This window comes from Schistocerca gregaria, chromosome 4 (assembly GCF_023897955.1).
Source record: "Schistocerca gregaria isolate iqSchGreg1 chromosome 4, iqSchGreg1.2, whole genome shotgun sequence".
In the NCBI taxonomy this organism is placed as follows: domain Eukaryota; kingdom Metazoa; phylum Arthropoda; class Insecta; order Orthoptera; family Acrididae; genus Schistocerca; species Schistocerca gregaria.
The window spans coordinates 540,114,959-540,131,549 of NC_064923.1; positions in this window are offsets into that span (position 1 = coordinate 540,114,959).

A 16,591-nucleotide genomic window follows, 5' to 3' on the forward strand; every position below is an offset into this window, starting at 1 on the left:
CAACTTACTTTGCTACACAAAGCGCTTTGCCAACCTTATTTTTGCGGATAACTTCTTTATGGAACATTCCAAAGAACACGTGTTATATACAGGTCCATTTCGTCCATCTTGCTCCTTTCATTATACTGCCAGTATCTTCAAGATCTGGCCAGATGAGTTCGAAGCTCGTCTCCTGACATGCTCGAGTTTACCGCTGAGATGGAGAGAGAAGAAAAATTTGTTTTGTTAGGTGTTTTGCTTCGACGAATATCAGATGAGCGGCTCGGCCACTCTTTTTCTGGCAGGCCAACATATATTTCAGTGCGAAAAACTTCCACCATCCAGCCGAAAAGAGGTCAGTTTCAAACAAACTGTTTCTGACAAGGGCCACCTGGATTCCGATATCAGATACGAGAAAAAAGGTGGAAGAACGGAATTAGTTAACGACATATCATGTAAGTCACCTCTAAGAAACGAAAATATGGAGATAATCATCAGAAGATCATCAGCATGTAGCATTTTTTCCTCTCTTCCGAGCAGCATCCAGGCAGATGTTGACGAAATAGGCAGAGTCCTGAGCAGACAAGGTAGTTTTTGCTATCGTCTTCAGTCCGAAGATTGGTTTGGTGCAGCTGTGCACGCAACTATAATCTGTGGAAGTTTCTTCACTCCGAATAACTACTGAAAAGTACACTGACCAGCCAAAACATTATGACCACTGCCGACTATGACGTTGAATTAAGCGTGGAGGCTTTGCGGGCACGTGACACGGTTACAGAAGCGTGTACGGGGAGCAGATACACACGGGGGATCACCCTAAAGAAGATATGGGCGGCAAATGGGGAAATCCATTCAGATAAGCGACTTTGACAAAGGGCAGATTATTATTACGCAGAGCCTCAGAAGCTGGTCTAACGTTCACGTGCTACTGTCTTGAGCTTCTACGGAAAGAGGTACGACGACAGTGAAACTACTACTAGGCGGTGAATGGTTGGACGTCCACGACTCTTCACAGAACGTAGGCTCGATGGTGATCTGTGGCATCTCTGCCGGAAGAGCACAATGCACGCTAAAGCGTTTCGGAGCACACCGTACGTTGTTGAACATGGACTTCCGTAGCAGGCCACCCCTACGAGCAGGCCACCCCTACGTGTTCATATATTGACCCAACGATGTCGTCAATTACGACTGCAGTGGGCGCGAGACCATCGGAATTCGACCATCGATCAATGGAAACGTGTCCGCTCTTCGGGTGAATCACATTTATGCTACACTAAGTCGGTGGTCATCTCCACGAACGCCGTCATTGAGGTGAACGGTGACTCGAGACGTGCAGCGCGCCACGGACGCCGGCTGGTGGGAGCAATATTATGCTATGGGAGACATTCTCCTGCACTTGCATGGGACCTGTGGTAGTAATCGAAGACACGCTGACAGCTGCGAAACTCCTGCATCCCTTCGTGCTTGATTTCTTGCCCAACGGTGATGACATCGTTCGGCAGTATAATTGTCCGTCTCTCGGAACCATAACCGTGCTGCAGTGGTTTGAGGAGCACTATAGTGAACTCAGGTTCATTGCTCGGCGACCACATTCGCCTGACGTAAATCCTGTGGAACCCATCTCGGTCGCTATCTGGCGCCATCGTCGCGTACACATATCAGCGGCCCGTTATTTATGCGAAGTAAATGACCTGGGCGTAGACATCTAATGCCACATACCTCCACAAACCTACCAACAAAATGTCGGATGCCTGATATGCAGATTCTGTGACGTATTTCGTTCCAAAGATGGAAAAACAAGCTATTAAGCAGGTGGTCGTAATGTTTTGGCTCATCAGTGTATATCAATTTGAACCTCTATCTGTCGCTCTCACTCTACAGTTTGTATCCCTCACACTTTATCTTATGAGCTCCTATAACTCATCAGACTAATAAAATTAGTGTTAAAAGTTAAGGTCGAGATAACGGAGGCGTGGTTGAATGTGTAACATAGTAGGAATTGTGACTCGAACACATCGTGGTGGTTACACATCGCTCAGTTCGACTGTAGAATCGTTAGATTTTGTCTGATCTCCCAGCTACTGGCGAGAAGTGTAAAATTTGCAAGTAAAGTTATTGAAATGGGCTAGTTAAGCAACTAAAGGCGACAAGTATTTATGACTGAAAATTGAACAAAGTTTACTTTTGTTAAATAAAATAAATTTTCCTTGGGAAAAGAAATAAAATAAATCTAGTTTTGCCGTGAACAGTTCGTCAGTAAGACGAGAAGTAAAACTATCAGTACCTGAGATCTGAACAGGGCGAACTACCATACCAGCAAACCACAACACGGAATGCTCAATTCAGAAGTCCGAAATCGTCTTTACGTCATCAAAATAGGAAATTAAAGTTCATTACATGATTCTGTAGCCACTGGAAAGAGTTAATACAACTGTCCAACAATATCTATTTACTTTCACATTAGAGCTACTAGCTCGACAGAAATTACTGTTAACAGGATTCATAGTTCACTACAGCACATCGCGACACATTGCAAAATGGAACGTTTAACTCCCATCGAAAGTTAAATTTCTCACAGTCTGCAAACAGCATTCGTCTGTAAATGATGGATTAAAAGTTAGTTCAACACATAGCGTAGAACTTAAAGTCTTTCACATTCGGCATGGCTGATGTGACGCACAATTCTCTCCCCAGAAATGTCTACTACCGAATGCGTTGCCAGGACTGTAACCACGTCCCGGACACAAAAGACAAAACGCACTTGCGCATTCTATTAAAGAAGCATCGTTCATGTCATACTGTACTGTTCGCTACACCGGAAATTCCTTAAATGATCGCCAGTCAAATTTTACAAATAAAACATTTCTTGTAGTCATTTGCAGCCAACAACCCATATTAAAACTTTTTGGTTCTCTTAAATGCGTTACATATTGGAGAAGCTTATATTACTGGCAGATTTAAATAAATTTAACATTTCTATTGAAGCACTCAATATTGTAAAATCACAAAGACAGGAAACAGGTAATGGATATGCCTACACTGTGCTGAGTTCATAACACGAAAGTGAGGGACTTCTAGGACAGCCTGCATTGTTGCTAGATTTTTTCCCACATGCATCACATACCATTGCCATTTTTCCTCCCCCTCCCCCCACCCCTATGACATCACTATCCATGATGGTGGAAGTAGGCCACTTGTCCTAAGTTTAAAATGACGGGAAATCCAAAAAACTTCAAAATGGCGGGACTAGCCCAGTTGTCCTAAAAATTGGCAGGAATTTCTAAGTGCCCTCTTGTGATAGTCGGAAATTTAAAAAATCCAAGATGGTGGAACTAGCTCAATTGTGTTGCATTTAACATGGCCCGAAATTCAAAACTCCTGCGTTTCCCCCCCAATGCTCTGATGTTACACTCCAAGGTAGAGAAACTAGCTCACTCATCCCTCGTCGATACAGAAAGGAATATATACCACGGAGGAATAAACATTGCGAACAACTTTCTGAAGCATATAGCGAAACTGGCGACAGCGATATTGCAGACGACCTCTTCCGAAGTATGATAGTGCGAGACGCTAGAAAATGTACTTCAAACATTCGAGCTGAAAAGCATGGAGACTTCTGCGTAAGGTTGGCGGAGCCTGCAATAAACCTGGTCAGAAGCCTGGTATTTCAGGTAAATAAATCGCTAACTATATTGCTGAAACATCTAGATCGTCCTCTGACAAACAACATACTTCCGAAATAAAACGAGAACTCACCTCTCTTTCAGTGTCCAAACGAATCCAATTTCTCTTCCAACGGAGAAATAGCACAGCCAACTGGTTGCAAATAACTATTTAGTACATTGACCTAGGTTTCTCCACCTCTAAGGATTTCTTCGTCCGAATGAAATTTTAAAAGTCCTACAAAATAATACATAGAAAAATAACTTTGACAGAGACATCAAAAGAGATGAAAAAAGTCATAACATAGAAAGTTCACCTACGTAAAGATACATTGTAAGAAGCAACAGTCAAAGCTTAGAGCAGACATGCCCAAGTCAAAAATTAAAAACGTCCCAGCCTTTGGTACGTATACCTTGCAAGGAATATCAGACTGATCGACCCAATGGCTTAAATTTCCGCTACAGAAAAGAAAAAAGTAGCACTGCCTATTCGGTGCGGACAGTGACATACGCCCATTTGATACATTATAACAGAAATAATCGAATTAAAGTTACTTATAGAAAAGCAAAATTCAATGGCTGAGACCCTAACGTATACTTGAAAAAACGAAGTTGTCCAGTAAATGAAGTACAACTATGAGCCATCTATTAAGCTTTACGAAATACCCGTTACATAAAGTACACAATATTATAGAATATTTATACAAACAGCTGCACAGTCAGAAAATTAACTGCATGAAGGAAACGTCAGTAGTACACATCTATATGGGAGTTGAAGAAACAGATGTTTCGAAACCAGAGGCAGGAAAACATAGTAAAAAATTAAGGAATCAACATTCCGCGAGTAATGGATTAAAGCGTTTGAAAAAAAGTTTATTACGTAATTATAAATGTTCGTTGAGGCTGAGGCCATCATTCTTCGGAATATGCTTGAAAATCATCAGCTCTTCGAGTACGTCGAGACTGTGACCTTCCTTTTCCCTATATAATATGGAAATATCTTCAATACTTTTCGGTTTGTGACCGGAAATTAACAGACAATCAGCAAAAGTGGAATTATATATATCAGTGCCTCTTTTTCCCAATAAATGTTTCTTATACCTGATATTGAAATATCTTCCACTTTGTCCGATGTAATAAACAGGACACTATCATAAGTGATTTCATAAACTCCTTAACTGTGTTTTGGACTAACTGTGGACTTGAGATTACGAAAAAGATTTTTCTGCAAGTTATTGTAAGCGGAAAAGGCAATTTTTCATCCATATTTTTCAACTAGAAGACGACGAATTGTATAAGAAATGTTGTATGGAAATGAAATCGAAAAACTTTTTTTTATACTCGTTAATGTCAGAAACTGCACTGATGCCTGAAGTGGCCAGTTCTGCGTCAGTTTTAATTTTGAAGATGTTTTCAACTAACGAGGGATCATAACCCTTATTGACTGCAATACTTTTTGTTAAATTCATCCCATCAACAAGCTTGTCTGTTGACAAAGGTACAGAAACTGCACGATGAATGGCTGAATGGAAAAATGCGTTTTTAGGAGAATGAAGATACACTGAACTAACGGGCACAAACTTATCTTTATTAGTGGCGTTTCAAGAAATATCGAAGGAAAGTCTATCGTTGTCTATGGCAATATTAAGGTCCAAGTACTGTAACTGACGATCGTTATTTTCTAATTCACAAGTGAAGCTGATTTTTTCATTAACACTATTAAAAATTACAAACAAATGCTCAATACCTTCCCGGGAACCACTGTATATGATCAAAATGTCATCCACGTACCGACAATATGGCAAACATACCCCAATCAGATGCTGAAAAAGTATTGAAGAATTTTTCTCCCAGCGAATTAATGAAACCTTGGCCAAGAGGCCTGCTTGTGAATTATCCATTGGCAGGCCGTCAGGCTGATGATATAGTTTGCCACAGAATACAAAACAGTTGTATTTTACAACTATTCCTAGTGAACGAATTAGGTCAGGTAGTTGCTCATAACAAATATCTTTTTTAAAAAATACGTAGGTTTTATTCAACTACGTCAATAGTTGTTTGAACAGGTATATAGGTTCGTAATATCTAGTGAAAGTAATGTAGTATCCCGACCACACTCCAAATCTTTGATTTTACTGACATCGTTTAGAGTGTTTTTTCGGCAAAATAATTATTTAGAAAATCAAAGACTTATTTATTTTATCACGAAGAAGCCATGCTAACTCATGATGTGCATTGTTCATACTCTTCACAATAGATCTATCGGATGGTGAATTTTATGTACCTTAAACTGGGAAAGCAAGTTTGGGGGCTGTGGTTTCATATCAATGATTACAATAGTCCCTTTGTCAGATTTCGTTATAAGGGCGTAGTTTTCTTTTATCTTGACGTTAATATTTTTAATTATTTTTTAATATCAATCGTACAGACAGGAGTTTTTAACTGTAAATTTCTCAAAAATACTACGTACATTACGAGCTACCTTCGTTTGTCGAGAAGCATTCACTTTGACGCTATCGAGGTCTATTTTAAGATCTACTGTCATACTTTGCACAACATTTTTGTCTGACGGGCTAGGCATTACATTGTACTTAAGCCCTTTTCCCTAACAAGGCAATTTCTTGTGGTATAAAATCTATTTCAGTCTTATTCAGAATTATTTCAAAAAGTTTATGCTCAGACTTTTGAGAATTTCTAACAACAGGCTTTTTTACAGATAAAATGTTCATAAGTTTAGCCAGTGCCTTCCCAAGTCTTTTAGCAATACACTTCTTATAGCTGTCCACCTGCCATTAATAAAACGCTAAACTGCTTCTGTTTGAAAATTAAAATATATGCTAAAAACTTTTGTAAGATCAAGATTCAAAACAGAGGCCTCTTCGTTTAATCTGTCGTTTTTCTTGCGTGACCACTAATTTTATAGGAAATAGTTTTTTGAACTAGGCACTGAACAGTTTTGGGATCTTTCATGCACTGCTTGATGTTAACATAAGGGTTAACGTAATTTGGCAAAAGTCCATTTACTCCACAATGCACCGGAAGAAATATTACCGTCTTGAACATAACTGTTTTTCATCAACTGTATATAAGTTTCAACGGAAAAATAGCACAGACAACCGGTTGAAAATAACTCTTTAGTACTAAACAATTATTATAGAAGGTCTATCCGCTATGAGCTCTTATTTTAAAAAGTGGTGACTAAAAGCCATTATGTAGATTCCATCTAAACAACAACCGAAACACAAGTGCCATAACAAGTAGTCTAAGTACCTCGGTGTCGCCCTTGATCGCACCCTTTCATATATAAAAACATCTTGAAAATATCGCTGCCATGGTAAAATCGTCTAACAATATTATTCAAACATTGTGTGGAAAGATATGGGGAGCTTCAGTTGACACCTTGAGCGCATCGTCCATTGCGTTGGTCTTCTCAGCAGCCGAGTATTGTGCCCTGATGTTGCTCAACAGTTGCCACATGAACTTGATCGGCTTCCACTTGAACCGCACTATGCGGTTCGTAACTGGGAAAATCCGACCAACACTCATTCCTTGGTTTCCTCTGCTGAGAAACACCTATCCACCTGCAATCCGTAGAAGTGTGGCCTTGCTTAGGAAATACAGAACAACCTGGAGTTGCCCATACAGGAAGGAATATCAAGTCTACGACGAAATAGACTCTGTTCTAGAAACCCACCGTTACGGCAAACAGAAAGGGGAGATGCCAGTAATACCCAGGTGAGAGTCATCTGGGATCATAACTGTCAACTTATTGAAAATCGTGAAGAGTGTGAGTTGTTCCGAAACTGTAACTGTTGAACTGCTGGCACAGAACTTGACAGTAAACAAAAGGTAAAACTGAACAGAGCTCGCACTGGGCATGGTCGGAGTGCAGACTCACTTTGCAAATGGGATGCTACGGAGTCTCCGGCTTGTGACTGCGGGGCTCCGAACCAGACAATCAAACACATTATAGTTGAACATCCTTGCGATCCTATCAGGAGAGATGGATCGACATTATAATAGCTGACATACAGCTCTTATATGGATTAGGAATATAGATATTGACAGTCATTTAGTTTTATATGTAGTTTTGTCTTTCTGTTTCTTATTATATACAAGCAGTAAAGTCATATACCAGTATTTTTACACTGCATGTGAGCCATAGGAACAAATAAATTAAAAAGTTGTCGTAAGATAAAAATGGCATAAATTTTAAAAAGAAATCCAAGACAATAATCCGACTTCGTCCACCTACAGTCACCACTTGACCTCACTTTGCCACTCCCCTGACGTCACCGCTCACTTGTGTGCAGTTGGGCTACTACATTTAAACAGTTTTGGTCCGCAAGACCACAAGCCACCAAGGCAGGTGGCTGTTGGGTATAAGACTCAGCAGATGTGTTCTGTGCGTCCAAGTGAAAGGCTGATCATGCTGCAGCAGAGATTCATCCGGTCAGTTGGCAAACCGAAAAAACTGGCTCGCACAATCGATTGTATTAATCCTTCACTCTCTCAATGTTTTATTTGTTTCGTGTTTGTGTAGTGTAATAATATAACCGATTGCGCTCGTGCGTGCGTGCGTGCGTGCGTGAGTGTGTGTGTGTGTGTTTGTGTGTGTTTTCACGGTTTCCTTCTAATTATCCCTCAGTGCAACAGCTCTCTGATGTACACGATGCAATGCCTGCAACATTTGAACAGCAGAAATAAATTGTGGTCGAAGCAGGAAAGCGGCACGCAGCACTGTTTCCAGATTTGAGTTTCCACTATTGTCAACATCTGCACCGTCGTCTAGTCGCTAGCTTTGCATAGTGCACCGATGAATGTGTTGTTATTCACTGCAATGTACAAGCTGGCTGCCAGTGACAGCAAACGCCTTGCTGCCGGCAAGTCCTCGGATCAAGAATTCTACACAATGGTAAATTTTGAAAGTCCATGATTCAGCGACACGAAAGTAGTCTGTATCACCTTATGAGTGTCATCAATATGCACGAATTCAACACAAATGGCTTCAACGTTCATTTTGCCGAAACGCTGGCAGTGTTACTGGATAAACACACAACCGAGAAGAGTGTTCTACTTTGGAACAATTTTCACATTTTCGCCTCTAGGCATCTCTGTAATAAAAATTTAACATATTTTCTTACTGGGTTTTTAAATGAGCCGTTCACTTTTTATGTGCTGAAGTCTTTTTTTTTTTTTTGAAATTACAAAAATTACTCTGGGAAACTGAGGTTATAGCAAATGTAAAAACATGTTCTCAGGTCCAACATGGTCATGTACCGGGGAACAAATATCTTACCGAAATTTAAAAGGTTTGCAGTCGGTAAAATCTTCTCAATACGATTCTTAGTCGTGTATCGGTTATATTATTACTCTATTACATACCAATAGTCAGTAAGTGAAATCTAATTAGTCTAAAGTACTATAAAAAACAGTTATAAGTTAAGTAGCGCTTGAAACTGGAGCTGTTGGAAACTAACACACAAATTTCCGTTTTCAAGACAAGTAAAATTGTTAATACATTATGGAAACTAAGTTAATTTGCAAAAATTGCATGTTCTACGGCAAAAGATCTCTAGTTTAGAGGTAGAAAATGATGCACAAACGACACAGTTTGGCTTAACAGTCCACATGTTATATAACTAGTTCCAAAAATATGTAGAATTTTATTTGACACAAAATTCTGTAACTGAAGAAGTAAGAATATATTTCATATAACCTTAATATATTGTAGGGCACCTAAATATGTAGATCTCGACATACTTACAAATGCTGCACAAAACACAACCCAATATTTAGCGGCAGATAAACTGTAGAAAAAGTGCGCATTCCTTCATGTGATTCTAAAATAAGTGACTAAACTGAAGTACCGAATAAAAAACATCGTTTGCCCCTTTGTACATTTTCCTCGACGTATAACACTCTGCCCTACATGTACGGGAATTCACAAGAACACTGAAAATATATGACACAGCGGATAATAGACAGTGCACTTACCTTTACGAGTCTGCCTTCAGAAATTTTTATACTAGCAACGCCATCCGGCATGTGGTGGCCGACCTATTGAGTGGCTCCCTCACATGTCAGGATTTTGTGGAAATGTTTGGCGAGGACTTCACAGAACTTTCTCCTCAAAACACTTCCCTTCCAATGGAAGCATCCATTGCTAAGATTTTCGACGTGCATTGTCCATCAGTGTGCAGTATGCACAAAGCGTCAGCATCAGTACCAGACGTGGGTGCAAAACTACGTATATGTATTAGAAACTGTTTGTGTATACAACTATATTAGACCAAGTTAAGTCAATAAGTAATTGTCTTTAAACTGTATTTCACTGTTTTACTTGCACTCAACCTCCAACATTTTGTAACACATACTGAATTTAAACAAAGATAGATGAAGGTTTAAGGCAGAAAGGAAAGCAGGAACGACTTGTTTCACAAAGCATATTTACTTTCGCAGTAAACAAGTTACAAAAAGAACTGCATGCAAATAGTATTTTTTCACTAACTGTAATAGGTAGTGATAGTCAACAAGATACAAGAAAGCTGTGTACAAATAATCGTACAAAAATAATAAGACATAATTTTTTCTACAAATTGCAATGTGTTTTACTTACATTCCAGGAGACTTAACAGGATGTGGCAATGTAGAGCCTTAATAGTTGTTGTTGCAGCACATTTTTACATGAGATTAATTTTACAGTTACAGTTACATGAGATGAATTCTAACAGTTAAAATAGGTTCAGACGCCTAGAACAAATGGATCGTGTAATCTTGTGTATGGACGACTGGAAGGAAGTAAGGTGGGATGTGCTCTTGATAGAGCAGTAGCGTTACTTAGTCCCCTGACAGATGAGTGACAAACCTGCACGTTTCTCGAGCTGACCTATAGGCTGGCAATCTGGGAATAGTGGAGATTCCAGCAAACTTATGCACGATTTTCCGCATTTCTTGTTTATCAGGCTTGCATTACTCCAGGCCGTATATGTAAATCGATTCTGTCTCTCAAATTATCTGACGTGCTGTACTTCGGCGAGAAATTGTACATCACATGCGTGACATTTGTGGGTATTATGAAGAGGTACCCATGTGCGGAAACGTACCGTATCCGTTTTACGACTGTTTCAACCCAGACGTGTAATGTGTCCACGCCTGCTGAAGGGAAACAGAAAAGTCTCAGAGCTGCTTGTCCTGGTATTCACTAGGGGAACAGGATGAAGTGTACTACTTCTTGTGAGTTCGTATGGAAAGTTTAATTTGCGAGACTCCTGTAAAGACAGAGGAAGATCTGCAGTCACGATTTCAGGCGGCTGCACTAAAAACTGAAGAGACACCGGGTGAGCTGGCGAGTGTGTACCAGAACGTGCTTCGTAGGTACAATGTCTGTAACAACGTTGGTAGCCGCTGTTACAGTGCATCAGAACTATTCTGTACGTACAGTATGCTGGGCTGTTTTGTTTTGGAATACTGTAAACGTGTAATGTGTAAGTGTTAACACAAACATATGTTCTTGAGTGATAAATGGATGCTTCGTTGTTTCCTTTCGAATTGTTGCCTGTTAATTGTACTGCGTGAAGCCTAATTCAGTTCCTCAAGCACAAGTGGTACGTTTTCGGACATAGGTTTCATTCAAAACATTATGGACTCACTCCCCTCTACAAACCCTACAAGTTTGTAACGGGAATTTCCAAACACCGTGTATGTGTATCTTCTTAATTTTCTCTCTTGCTGGGCATACAAACCAAGATAAAATTTAGTGTGGCATATTTTACGAACCGTAAAGTATCAAAAAATATAACAGCAGCAACTAAACTTTAAGCATAAATGTGCTATTATACTGCAACTGCTCCCAGTATTTATAAAACTCTTTATGAATGCACTAGCAGTCACACTGATCAGTCTACATGTACGAATTTGCACGGGGTGAGTGTGACATATTGGTTACCGATTTTGACCAGGTTTTGGAAAGACGTTCCATACTGCTTCGGCTCTTTAGTAGCCACTCCTTAGAAGAAAAAAAAGAGTGATGAAGGAAAATCGCATCATCAGAGCTACAAATCGAAAGAGCGTCTAAAAACAAATATTTTTACATTTTTACTAATATAATGTAGGTTCCAAAGAATAATATTCCAGTTATTAACGTTTTTGTTTTCATGTTGTAGCTCGAGTACCCGTCGTTCTACATGCCTAACAGAACGAGATTGGCGACAGAGCCGTCAAGACATTAAACTACCAAAACGCTGGTCCATGTATAATTATTAGTCCTGGCTTATTTTTCATTCAATGTTTTTTTCGGTGTACTTGATAATGTTCTCATAATTAAAATACTTTTTTGTCTTTTTTAAATAAAATATCGGGAGGTGTGATTAATAATCAAAGAGGTATACATAACGTGTTGACTATTTTCATTATTATATAGGACTTTTGTAGTCAATGATGCTCAGTCGATCCGCACCGTGAAAGTGATACCAGCGAAATGTACTTCTCTTTGTCAACGACTTCAAAATAATCCGATATCAAAGCAAAGCAGAGATTTATAGCTTAGGGTGGATGCTACAAAAATTCATGCCTTGGTCCATAACGCCTGTCTTTTAGTGTATGCTTTTTTTGTACGCTGGGTACGCAGGCAAACTGGTATCTGACAGATCTGTTTCTACCAACGTGAATGAACGTGTTTTCTACGACCAGTGTACCGGGAAACATGTCAATGCGACGAGATTTCATTCGTGTGTTGCGCATCGTTCGCGAAATATTTATGTTTTGCCTGTTTCTGTAACAAGGTTCAGCCCCTGATTGCGAGAACGCTCACGAATAGACGATCAGTTAGGATCACATAATAGTATACTTCAGGCCCATTTTTATACTATGTATAACGATGAATATAACTGTCAATAGATCTACTAACTTGATTATTAATCACAGCGCCGTCCGAAGTGGCCGTGCGGTTCTAGGCGCTACAGTCTGGAACAGAGCGACCGCTACGGACGCAGGTTCGAATCCTACCACGGGCATGGATTTGTGTGATGTCCTTAGGTTAGTTAGGTTTAATTAGTTCTAAGTTCTAGGTGACTGATGACCTCAAAAGTTAATTCGCATAGTGCTCAGAGCCATTTGAACCATTATTCACAGCTCCCGCTGTTTTACTTCATAAACTTCTGTTTATCAGAATATTGTCAGACAAAACAAAACAAAAAATCAAATGAAGAAAAGCGACGACCAATAATCGAACACGGTCAAGTAGTTTAGTAGTTTAATGTCTTGAACACCACTTTTTTTATTTATTTTTTATATTTTTTATTTTTAGGAGGTTCGGGGCAAAGATGGCAGTGATCGTCTTCCGATCTTCCGAGTCCTGGCCTCAATGTCCCGTTCCCGTCCTCCCACAGCCGCGAAAGAAAAGGGCTTCAACGGGATCAAGAGAACTTTACTGGATCAAATTCATTTATTTATGAATTCAAACACACTACTGGCCATTAAAATTGCTACACCACGAAGATGACGTGCTACAGACGCGAAATTTAACCGACAGGAAGAAGATGCTCTGATATGCAAATGATTAGCTTCTCAGAGCATTTACACAAGGTTGGCGCCGGTGGCGACACCTACAACGTGCTGACATGAGGAAAGTTTCCAACCGATTTCTCATACACAAACAGCAGTTGACCGCCGTTGCCTGGTGAAACGTTGTTATGATGCCTGGTGTAAGGAGGAGAAATGCGTTCCCTCACGTTTCCGACTTTGATAAAGGTCGGATTGTAGCCTATCGCGATTGCGGTTTAACGTATCGCGACATTGCTGCTCTCGTTGGTCGAGATCCAATGACTGTTAGCCTGTTAGCAGAATATGGAATCGGTGGGTTCAGGAGCGTAATGCGGAACGCCGTGCTGGATCCCAACGACCTCGTATCACTAGCAGTCGAAATGACAGGCATCTTATCCGCATGGCTGTAACGGATCGTGCAGCCATGTCTCGATCCCTGAGTCAACAGATGGGGGCGTTTGCAAAAGAACAACCATCTGCCCGAACAGTTTGACGACGTTTGCAGCAGAATGGTCTATCAGCTCGTAGACAATGGCTGCGGTTATCCTAGACGCTGCATCACAGACAGGAGCGCCTGCGATGGTGTACTCAACGACGAACCTGGATGCAAGAATTACAAAACGTCATTTTTCGGATGAATCCAGGTTCTGTTTACAGCATCATGATGGTCGCATCCGTGTTTGGCGACATCACGGTAAACGCACATTGGAAGCGTGTATTCGTCATCGCCATACTGGCGTATCACCCGACGTGCCATTGGTAACACGTCTCGGTCACCTCTTGTTCGCATTGACGGCACTTTGAACAGTGGACATTACATTTCAGATGTGTTACGACTCGTGGCTCTACCTATCATTCGATCCCTGCGAAACCCTACATTTCAGCAGGATAAAGCACGACCACATGTTGCTGGTCCTGTACGGGCCTTTCTGGATACAGAAAGTGTTCGACTGCTGCCCTGGTGAACCGTATCGTGTTGAAGCTGCATGGGCAGCTGTACCTGTACACGCCATCCAAGCTGTGAATCAATGCCCAGGCGTATCAAGGTCGTTATTATGGCCAGAGGTGGTTGCTCTGGGTGCTGATTTCTCAGGATCTATGCACCCAAATTGCGTGAAAATGTAATCACAGGTCAGTTATAGTATAATATATTTGTTCAATGAATACCCGTTTATCATCTGCATTTCTTCTTGGTGTAGCAATTTTAATGGCCAGTAGTGTATATATACAATTTTTCATTTTTTTTTATATTTTTGGTTTTTATTCTTGTTTTTATTATTTTTAACTCGATCCTACAACCGCCACCAGAAGCTTCCAAGTCGTCTTCGCATAATGGATGTAAGAAAGACCATTTTCTCTGAGGATCGATCGTGTGCCGTGAATCATTTTCAAGTACTCGGAACGCCCCAATGGGCAGGAGGATTCTCGAATACTGCGCCTAAATAATTCGATAGTCGTGTGCGGTACAACGCATGGTGGCGGAACGCCTCATGAGTCGTCGTCAGATGGACACACAAGTCCAGAGAGCTATCGGGAGCGGCTTGCAAAAAGGAATACAGCGCCATACCCTTCAGCCAGTTGACGGCGTTCGTTGTGGTAGTGGGAAAGTAAGCGGTCTCTGGGTTGTGGGAGTTCGTCCGGCATGATAGACTCTGGCCGTCGTCGCAACAGGCGCGCCAACGTACGTTGTACAAGATCCCAGCATCTGCCTGTCACAGTACATGTAAGGCTGTGCGCGCCCGAATCGACGGCAGCACAGTGTAGACACAAAGGGTTGTCAGTGAGATGGGAATGGAGGCGCAGGCGTGTGGCTATTTTGCCGTTCACCAACATATACCACAAGGAACGAGGCTACGTGGGCAGGTATGGGGTGCGGACGGCTCGCCTCCCCCTGGTCCATCGGATGGTTGTCGTGCCTGATAGATGCGATAGTAATCTCTTGTGCTCGACGCCCTCGTCGGGGGTAGATCCACGGTCATGTAGCTCGGTTCGACCAGGAAATTGGTGGACGAAGATCACGTGGCGCGACGATCTGTAGCAGCGTCCCCGTCAAGCTGTTGTTGGTCGTGCTCCATGCTAGACGCATCGTCCGTATGTATAATGCATGCGCGCGGTTGTGACCGTGAGTCTACCCCAGGCCCCCTGCCAGTGGAGGCCTCGTCAAAGTAGTGAAGCGAACTTTTATTATATGACCTGCACTCACAAATTGTCCGTACGGTGGGACATGGCGACTATTACCGGAAGAATGTGCGCAAAATAATTAAGTTTGAATGCTTGGTCAGTGTTGACGTAACGCGTTCGGAGAATCGTATCCATATTGCGGAATCTGCTATCACATAGCGGCGCCCTTGTCCTTTGTAGTAGCCGGCGATATGTGGCTGTCGCACTTCAGTGAAATGAGTTCAGTGAGGGAACCTTTTGGTAGGGAATCGCTGTCGGGTAGAGAAAGAACTCTCCCGACATCCATGTACGCCGTCTTGCGCATGTTGACGACTCTGCCTGACACCGCGCCATAGCGACACAACCACTGAAGTGTCGCTTGGATTTCGATGCACGACTGCACTAAGAGCACCATGTCGTCAGTGAAGGCAGCACATCGGAAGGTCACGTCTTGAATGCAGATGCCTTCCAGTGCAGTGCAGGTTCGAGGTTCGACGCGATAAAGGACATCCCTGTCGCACCGACAGTCCAAGAGTAATGTGGCCGTTGACCATAATGCGGTAGCGCGCCCCTTGGATTAAGCGTAAGATCACCTTTGCTGACGCCTGCGAGAGGCCCATGCGTTCCAGAACGGAGCGAAGGGAACTGCGATCGATACGATCAAAGGCGTGATTAAAATCGACGGCGGTAAGGGTGCCTTGGAGGCGGCAGCCCGCTGCTAGCGTCGTGATGTCGCGATAGGCACCAAGTGCCCTGTGGATGTAGTTGTCGCCGCCTAAACATGTCTGGTCAGGATGGATCTTATGCCTGATGAAGGTCTGAAGACGTGTGCAGAGGATACGGGCTTTCAGGAGCGTAAAAGGACGACAGTCGTGACAATGGTGAGAACCGCTTAGTTTGGGAACTGACACCATGATTCCTTCGAGGAAATCTGTGGGAACGGTAAAATCGTCTCCGAGGAGGTCTTGAAACATCTGAATCCACTGAGCACAACAGGGGATAGAAGGCACGGTAGACTTCGTTCGGTATGCCGTCTGGACCCGGTGACTCATTTGGGGCGCTGCGTGCCAAGGCTGCTTTTAAGTCATCAGCATTTATGGGAGCCAGCAGGGCGTTGTCCTGGGCCACTACTCGGGGGTCAGGCAGACCGCACAGTTCGTACTCGCGAACAGTCTGTGGGTCCTCGGTGTAAAACGTCCTGTAATGCTGGACGAAAGCTGTAGCGATGGCACACTGCGAGTCGATGC